We start from the raw sequence: 8,368 nt of genomic DNA on the forward strand, positions 1-8,368 counted from the left end.
TCCCCCTCTGCATTACGTTTTTGGTACTCAACATGTCCAAGTCATAACTCTCTCCTTTGTTTCTTATAGAGGTATTAGGTCTTTAAGACTAGAAGTAAGACTATAATAGGGAAAATCAGGGGAAGACAGGCAAAGGCCAGTCATCTAAACCAGTTCTAGATGTCTGTGCAGGGGCGGATGGCTCTGTAAGGGCAGAAGGGAAAGACCCCTTCATAAGGGTCACAGCTGACAATCCTATAACAAAAGACAGGTTAACAAGAGAAAAACTTAACAAATGTATTTAACCAAAGTTTTACATGACCGGGGAGCCTTCAGAATGAAAACCCAAAATTACAGGGGAAACTATGCATTATTATGCTTAGGTTTGATAAAGAATGGACAGCCCTGAAGAACAGTGATTGGAAAAAAAGATATGATCTAATGGGAATAGACTCAGCTTGGGGATCCAGCGAGGCCTGTCTGTTCAGATTCTTCTTGGTCTCTGTGCAGCATTCCTTCCTCCTGGATATAGGGCAGGGCCTGTATGGCATGGGGATCTTATAACCTATTATCAAACAAGGTAGGTCAGAGAATTTATTTATGGCCAGCTCTTACATAGTTAGGTGAGGGAAGATTAGAGTACTGTCTTTATGATGTAAGTCTGGCATTGTGGAAAAGTGGTTCCGGTTTCTATGACCTACCTTGGGGAAGAGGAATTCAAGTTTCTATGTCTTCCTTTCGGGGAGAATGAGGCTGAAATAGGAGGGCAGGATAACGTTAGAGAAAAACTTTGCTTCTGAGGCCTTCACTTCGGGTTTTCTGAGCCCCAACATCTGCTAGAGTTATAAAAATTAGGGACCAAGCGAGGGGAGGAAAGAATCCATCTCTTCATTCTGATGCTGGGAGACTCTTTCCTTGAGATGCAATTGATTTTGCCTCTGCTAAGAGGCTCTGCTGGCTAGCCACATGCTAGCCAGTGTCCTGCATGGGTGCTACGCTGAATTATTTGTAATTGTGCTTAGGTGATTTGTAACTCAAGTATAGGATATTTAAATGGTAGGCACCCTTTTTGCTACGTTTTTTTTTTTTTTTATCTAGTTCTTGTATACTACAGATAATATTTGAACTTGTCATCTCACTGTACAACTTTTGTTCATTTCTCATTTTGGTAATAAATAGCTATTATAACCAACTCACTTATTCAAATATGTTATTTCCTTAAGTGTTATTTTGAAATTTTTTTTCGGAAAAAATAAATCACCATAGATAATAATGGTAGCTCCATTTGTTGAACAAATGTCAGATGTTTTCAGGTGCTTGACATGCATTAATCCATTTGATTGCCTCCAACCCCACCTACCAGCCAACCTGGTCTTCAGTCATAGGTTTTAAACCTCAGTATATAAGGGTGATCATACAGGACTTTGCAGCAAGCTTAATTTCATACTTCAGCCATGCTCATTATAGCTTCCATCCAACCTTTCTCTTAATTTCCTTATGTCACTTGATACCATTAGCCATTAAGTTCCTTTGTGGTCACAGGCAATGTGATTTAACCATCTTCAGCTCCTACTGGTGAAGGTCACCTCCTTTTGCTGTCTTGCACATCATAGTAGACACTACGTATGTTAACTAAGAAAATTCAAGACCAGATGCAATGGTTCACACCTGTAATCCCAGCACTTTGGGAGGCCAAGGCAGGTGGATCATTTGAGTCCTGGAGCTCGAGACTAATCTGGGCAACACAGTAAGACCATGTCCTAATAAGAATGACAGAAAATTCCAGGCAAAACAGATGTGATGTTTAAGAGATTCACTATTTTAAAAGCAATACAAGTACCCTTGAAACAAAAAGAATCAGTGGGTCAGTATTACTTAATCTCTTAAAAATTACGCCCACTCCTGGCCAGACGTGGTGGCTCACACCTATAATCCCAGCACTTTGGGAGGCCAAGGTGGGCGGATCACCTGAGGTTGGGAGTTCAAGACCAGCCTGACGAACATGGAGAAACCCTATCTCTACTAAAAGTACAAAAAATTAGACAGGCGTGGTGACACATGCCTGTAATCCCAGGTACTTGGGAGGCTGAGGCAGGAGAATTGCTTGAACCCAGGAGGTGGAGGTTATGGTGAGCTGAGATCATGCCATTGCACTCCAGCCTGGGCAACAAGAGTGAAACTCCAGCTCAAAAAAAAAAAAAAAAAAAAAAAAAAAACCCAAACCATAACAAAACAAAACCATGCCAACTTCTAAATCTTGAGTCAAGATTTAGGCAAGGTCTCATTTGCAGCATTTGTACTGTGCAAATAACAGGTTTTTTTTTCCAAGTTGCACAATATTTCTGCTCCTCCTCAGGTCAACATGGCCCTTAATAGTCTTCAACTTTATTTTCTGCCACTCACCCATTGCTCACTATCTCTCAGTCACCTTTGTTTTCATTAGTTTCTAAATATGTCAAACTCTCTTTTTTTGCTTCAGCGTCTTTGACTGGAATCTTTCATTCATTCTTTCCCTGGCAAATTCCTACTCATTCTTCAGGTGTCAGCCTCCATGTTACTTTCTCAGACTGTCTTTCTCTGACTTCTCTCATCTAAATCATATCCCTTTGATAGTCTCTTTAGTAGACCCTTTGTTCTTTTTTTTCATAACACTTAACACAATTTGTATTTACAGTTTTTAATGCCATAGTGTGTTGTCAAAATCTCCATGAGGACAATAATCATGTATTTAACACCACTATATGTGCAGCACTGAGCTCAGGGCCTGACAGAACAGACCCTTATTGAGTAAATGAATGAATGAATGAATGGCTTCCTGTGAGTTAACATGGAATGTGAGAGGAGATTTCTTTCTCTTTAAATACCACTGCTGATAAAGTACTAAGGCAGAATCATTGATAAAGTAGATCATGGGCCAAATTCTGCCTTTAGATATCAAAAGGAATCTTTAGAGAGGAAAGATCAACCTAGTTAAAAAGGATTCATGTAGGAGACGGGAACTGGAACTGATTTCGGATGAGGAGGCATGGCATTTCAATTCTGGAAAGAGCATAAGGTACAGATATAGGCATTAGAATCTTAATAACAACAATTAACTGATATTTATTTATTTTTGGTATGTTGTTATGTTTTTGTTTTTGAGACAGAGTCTAACTCTGCAACCTCCAGCTCCCAGGCTCAAGTAATTCTCATGCCTCAGCCTCCCAAGTAGCTGGGATTACAGGTGTGCGTCACCACACCCGGTTTTTGTATTTTTAGTAGAGATGGGGTTTCGCCATGTTGCCCAGGCTGGTCTTGAAATCCTGGCTTCAAGTGATCCACCCACCTCAGCCTCCCAAAGTGCTGGGATTACAGGCGTGAGCCACCGCGCCCAGCTTGACATTTATGGAACGCAAATGTAGTAAGTGTCTATATTCATTATCTGATTTCAGACACTGTAATTTAGAAGAGGCAGTAGCACAGGAATTGAAAGTTCAGACTTTGGATTCCAATTACAGCAGAGTAAGCTTGGGCAATTATTTAACATCTTCGTGCCTCTGTGCGCTTAGTCCCTTACATGATTGCCTTCTGGAAATCCATAGGAAAGGCTTTTCCTGGACTTCCATCGGCTTTTGGGATCCTAGAATTCTTTTTTCCTTCCTTGACAGGAAATACGTATAGGAAGAACAAGGTCCTCTCTGCCTGGTGTTTGTCAATGTGATTTCTTGTGACTATTTTCCTCTAAACATAAGGTTTTTTTGAGTTCAGATTTTGGGGCTGATCAAAGAAGAGATGTGACCACAAGGTGGCAGTAGCATGCAACAAGCTTTATTTGGGTGGTGCTTGAGAGACTGCGTGTAAGGACATCCCTCATAGCTGGAGACGGAGACCTTCCAGAGGCAGAGGTGTATGGCCCCCACGCAGAAGGTGAAGAAGCCAAGGGAACTACTCTCGGGGTACGGGAGAAGCAGAAATGGGGTTTATCTGTCTAGGCGATGTTGTACAACTGCAAAATGATGAGTCTCTGAGTCAGAGAACTTGGAAGGGCAGCAGAGGTTTGGGGTCTTTTATAGCCCTATGCTTTGTCTTACCTTTGGTTAACAGATGCCAGGTACAGTTTTATCTTTGGCTAGCAGGCAGACTCTAAATGGCTAAAAACATGGCCATCTGAGCTCTGTGTGTGTGTGTGTGTGTGTGACTATTTTCCCCTAAACATTTATTATTATTATTATTATTATTATTATTATTATTATTTTTGAGATGGAGTCTTGCTCTGTATCCCAGGCTGGAGTGCAATGGCACAATCTCATCTCATTGCAACCTCCATCTCCTGGGTTGAAGAGATTCTCCTGCCTCAGCCTCCCAAGTAGCTGGGACTACAGGCGTGCACTACCATGCCCAGCTAATTTTTGTAATTTTTAGTAGAGATAGGGTTTCACCATGTTGGCCAGGCTGGTCTCAAACTCCTGATCTCAGGCAATCTGCCTGCCTCAGCCTCCCAAAGTGCTGTGATTACAGGCGTAAGCCACCGTGCCTGGCCCATCTGAGCTGTATTTAAGGGATTACATGGATAACATTTTGAGCTTAGAGAAGGTAAGCTTTTGAGCTAATGGTCCCAGCCTGATGTGAAGAAGCAAACAATATGTGCCCAATATACTCGGGCCAATCTTTAACACCTTTATTTTCCTTTTAATTCATTGATTTTTGAAACTAGAGTTGCTGAAATTCTCATTCACATTCAATTATTAAGGTTTACTAATTAAGCCTTTAAATAATATTTCTATAAATTTTTAAAACCTGACTTTTGATACAGACGCCAACATTTTAAAGCTGTCATGGATTTTAAGAGTTCCAATATTATCTATAAAAATCTTTTTGGCAGTTACCTTGGCTAAGTGCTCATATACAAAATAAACTGATTAAATCAAGTGGGCTATTGGATGCTTTCTAGTTCCAAGACCCTAAAGAAGGGTTTTATGAAAATTAAAATCCAAAGTTTTACCACAGCAATATAAAGTGACTTTTTTTTTTTTTTTTTTTAGCAGATGAAAAGGTAATGCTTGGGATGCCTGTAAGTGGCTAAAAGTTGGAAAGGGAAGTTCTGATATGACCCAAATCTGTAAGTTTTTAATGTCCTATTTGAATTTTTTTAAAAATTCAAAAATTTAGGAAGATATGCATGTCATCTGTGTACATACTGACAAAGACTATCTCTTTGACCAAACTTTACTTAGCCTCTTCTGAGCCCTCTTCTTGACTAGGCCTTGACTTTGGGCCCTATTCCACCTGTAATTGTAGGCCTACCTCAGTCTTAACAAGAAGCCTGTCAGTTTAGTGAGGATCCCGCCACTCTGGATATCTGATCAACCCTGATATCTGATCAAGTTCCTCCTTCTCCACTTCTGAAGTGTAAGCCCTTAGCCTGCCTTCAGCAAGAATCCTACTATCCTTGATGTCTCCTCTTAGTACTTTCCATCCATTGACCCTCCTTACTCTAACTGTTGGTTATAAATACCCCAGCAGTCCTTGCTGTACTCCCAACTGAGCCCAATCTTGCTTCCCTATTACAATGTTTTGATTGCACAGTCCTGAATAAAGTCTTCCTTACCATTTTAACAAATGTCAGAATATATTTTTCTTTAACAATAACACACAACCAATCCTAACATTCTTTTATACTCACCTAACTTAAAAAAATAAATAAAACATTACACATACAATTGATGCATAGGAAAAATTTTTCAATCCCATTCATAATACAGCAATAAAAAATTGAAACTGAACTGAAATACTATTTATTATTCAACAGGTTGGCAACAATCCAAAAGTCTGACAACTTACTCCACTGATAAAGTTGTGGGAAATACAGGCACTCACATACATTGCTGGTTGGATTGCAAAATGCCAGCATACTCATGGATGGGTATGTGGCCATATTAGGCAAATTTACATATGGATTTACCATTTGAACTAACTTCTGGGAATATATCCTAAAATAAGATGTGTTCCCATGACTATTCATTGCAGCACTATTTGTAATAGCAAAAGGCTGGAAACCACCCAGATGTCCATCCATAGGGAAGTAGCTGAATATATTATGGTACTAATTTTATCTATGACTGGGGAGCTCATTCAGGTTGGATCCTTAGTCTTTGACATGGCCCTAGCAGTTTTTGGCTGCTTTCTGAATTATGTTGTTGAATATATTATGGCACATCTACACAACGGAGTACTATATAGAAACGAGGAATAGCTCTATATGTATTACATAATCTCTAGAATTTATTATGAAGTAAAAAAAGGTGGAGAAAAGTATGCTACTACTATTTATCTAAGGGTAGGTATAAATATGCATAATTACATTTTTAAAATGAAAAAATGAATCATAAAAAGTGTTTAAGTCATTACTTATGGGGCAGGAAGGAAAAAGTAGAGGGGAGACCAAGGATTTTCAAAACAAAGGGAGTTACAGATGTGCAATCAAAGAGGTTAAATAAAACCTTGACTTCCTGAATTTGAATCGGAAGTATCAATGAGTTTGTGATATATTTGATTTAAAAAACAAAAACCAAACCAAAACAAACCCATACTAACCAGCTTTGTCCATTGAACAGGTATAGAAACAATCAAACTCATTAACAATGAACATGACAAACATTGTTTGTTGTTCCTTGCAGCCCTAACTCACAGGAGACAAACATTCAGATTATGCTCTTTAAATACCATTTCCCACTAAAGGATCCAGGACACTTAGGAGTAATGGCTTATTATGGGTATGGAGTAAGAAATACACAAAATGAGCCTAGAAAGCAAAGACTACAAGGAAAGTATCAAAAAGACTCAGGAGCCAACCTGAGTAAACTCTCACCGGCCTAAAATAAAACAACTTGAGCACTAATAGTGATAATAGCTGCGATGGATTACAACTCACCAAACTTCTTTAAATCCCTGGATTCATAATGATGGCTGTTTACTTTTGAGGGTTTTTTTTAAAAAATCAAGCAGAGATTTTTAAATAGTATATGGTAGTGATCTAATTTTATTTTCCATTAGAATGACCATTCATTCAGCATTACTTATTGACTAATCCTTTTCTTATTAATACATAATGCCAGTATATCAAATTCCCAAATACATTGATATAGGTCTCTTTTTGGGGCTCTGTATTCTCCTTCCTTTGTTTAATTGTCCATCCTAGTGCATTTAATAATACATGACTGTCTCAATTACTATGGCTTTATTGTAACTCATTACCTGGTAGGACAAGACCTTCCAATCTTAACTTTTCTTCTTCAAAATTGTTTTAAATACTGTAAATATTTTTTCTACATATATATGAAAAACGTTAAAATGGCAACTGTAGCAGACATACTAGCTTATTTTTTAAGATTAACAGCAACTTTATACTAGTAAAACGAAAAAAAAAATTAACTGAATACACAGGTAACTGAATTAACTAACTGTAACACTAGACTACAAAGTTATACAAGATTAAAAGTTATTAAGTACTATTTATTATACCTAAATATTACGTATTTTTTTGTTAAAAATACCTAAGGCCTTTGAGTTTTTGAAATGCAAGCTTTCCCCTATACTTAAGTATATTCATTATCTTACTGTTTTGGTCAGGACAAGAACTGAAAAAGAGAAATACTTGAGTTCAGAATGAACAATTCTTGCTATATATATTTTCCCACATGTTAGGAATGTTCTGTAACTTTCCGAGAAATAGTGACTTGAACTAAATACTAAACTACTACCAAGCCCCACGTGCATTTTTGGAAGTTTTTAGTCATTGGGAGCCATGGCATTTCTTTTCTCTGTATTACAAACTGTTACACTCACTTTCTTTGACTATTAACATTGGAACAGTAGACCTCCTGTTCTGTGACTGACTGGCAGGCAGAAATGACACGGACAGGAAATGGGAAATGGTTCAGGGTCTTGGAATTCCCCCGGCTGCCTAATTAAGTGGTTCGCTATTTGGAAGTTTTTAAAATATTTTGCCCCTTGGAGTTCCCCAGAGAGAAGCAAGCATTGGATTCAATGGGCAAAGAGCGTCAACTTCAAAAGTCATTCGTTGGCTGTCATAGCACAAACATTTACTGCATGCCACTGTGTCTATGGCACTACTGGGGGAGTATGGCGGGGGGATACAAAAGGTCCATGACTAGTAAAATCCAAGGGTTTTTGTTTACAAATTTTCTATTACCTAAGCATTAAAAAAAAAAAAAAATTGGGCTCCTATGTGGTTTATGTACAATTATATGTGCATGTACACCAATACACAGGCGGACGTATATATTTCATTTTATTGAAACATTCAGAAAATACTGGGAGTGAAGCCTGACTTGCAATACCGTTCCCGTTGCTGGCAATGAGCATCTGAAATAATGACACTTTTGTCTTT

The sequence above is a fragment of the Chlorocebus sabaeus genome, chromosome 1 (genome assembly GCF_047675955.1).
Source record: "Chlorocebus sabaeus isolate Y175 chromosome 1, mChlSab1.0.hap1, whole genome shotgun sequence".
NCBI classification, from domain to species: domain Eukaryota; kingdom Metazoa; phylum Chordata; class Mammalia; order Primates; family Cercopithecidae; genus Chlorocebus; species Chlorocebus sabaeus.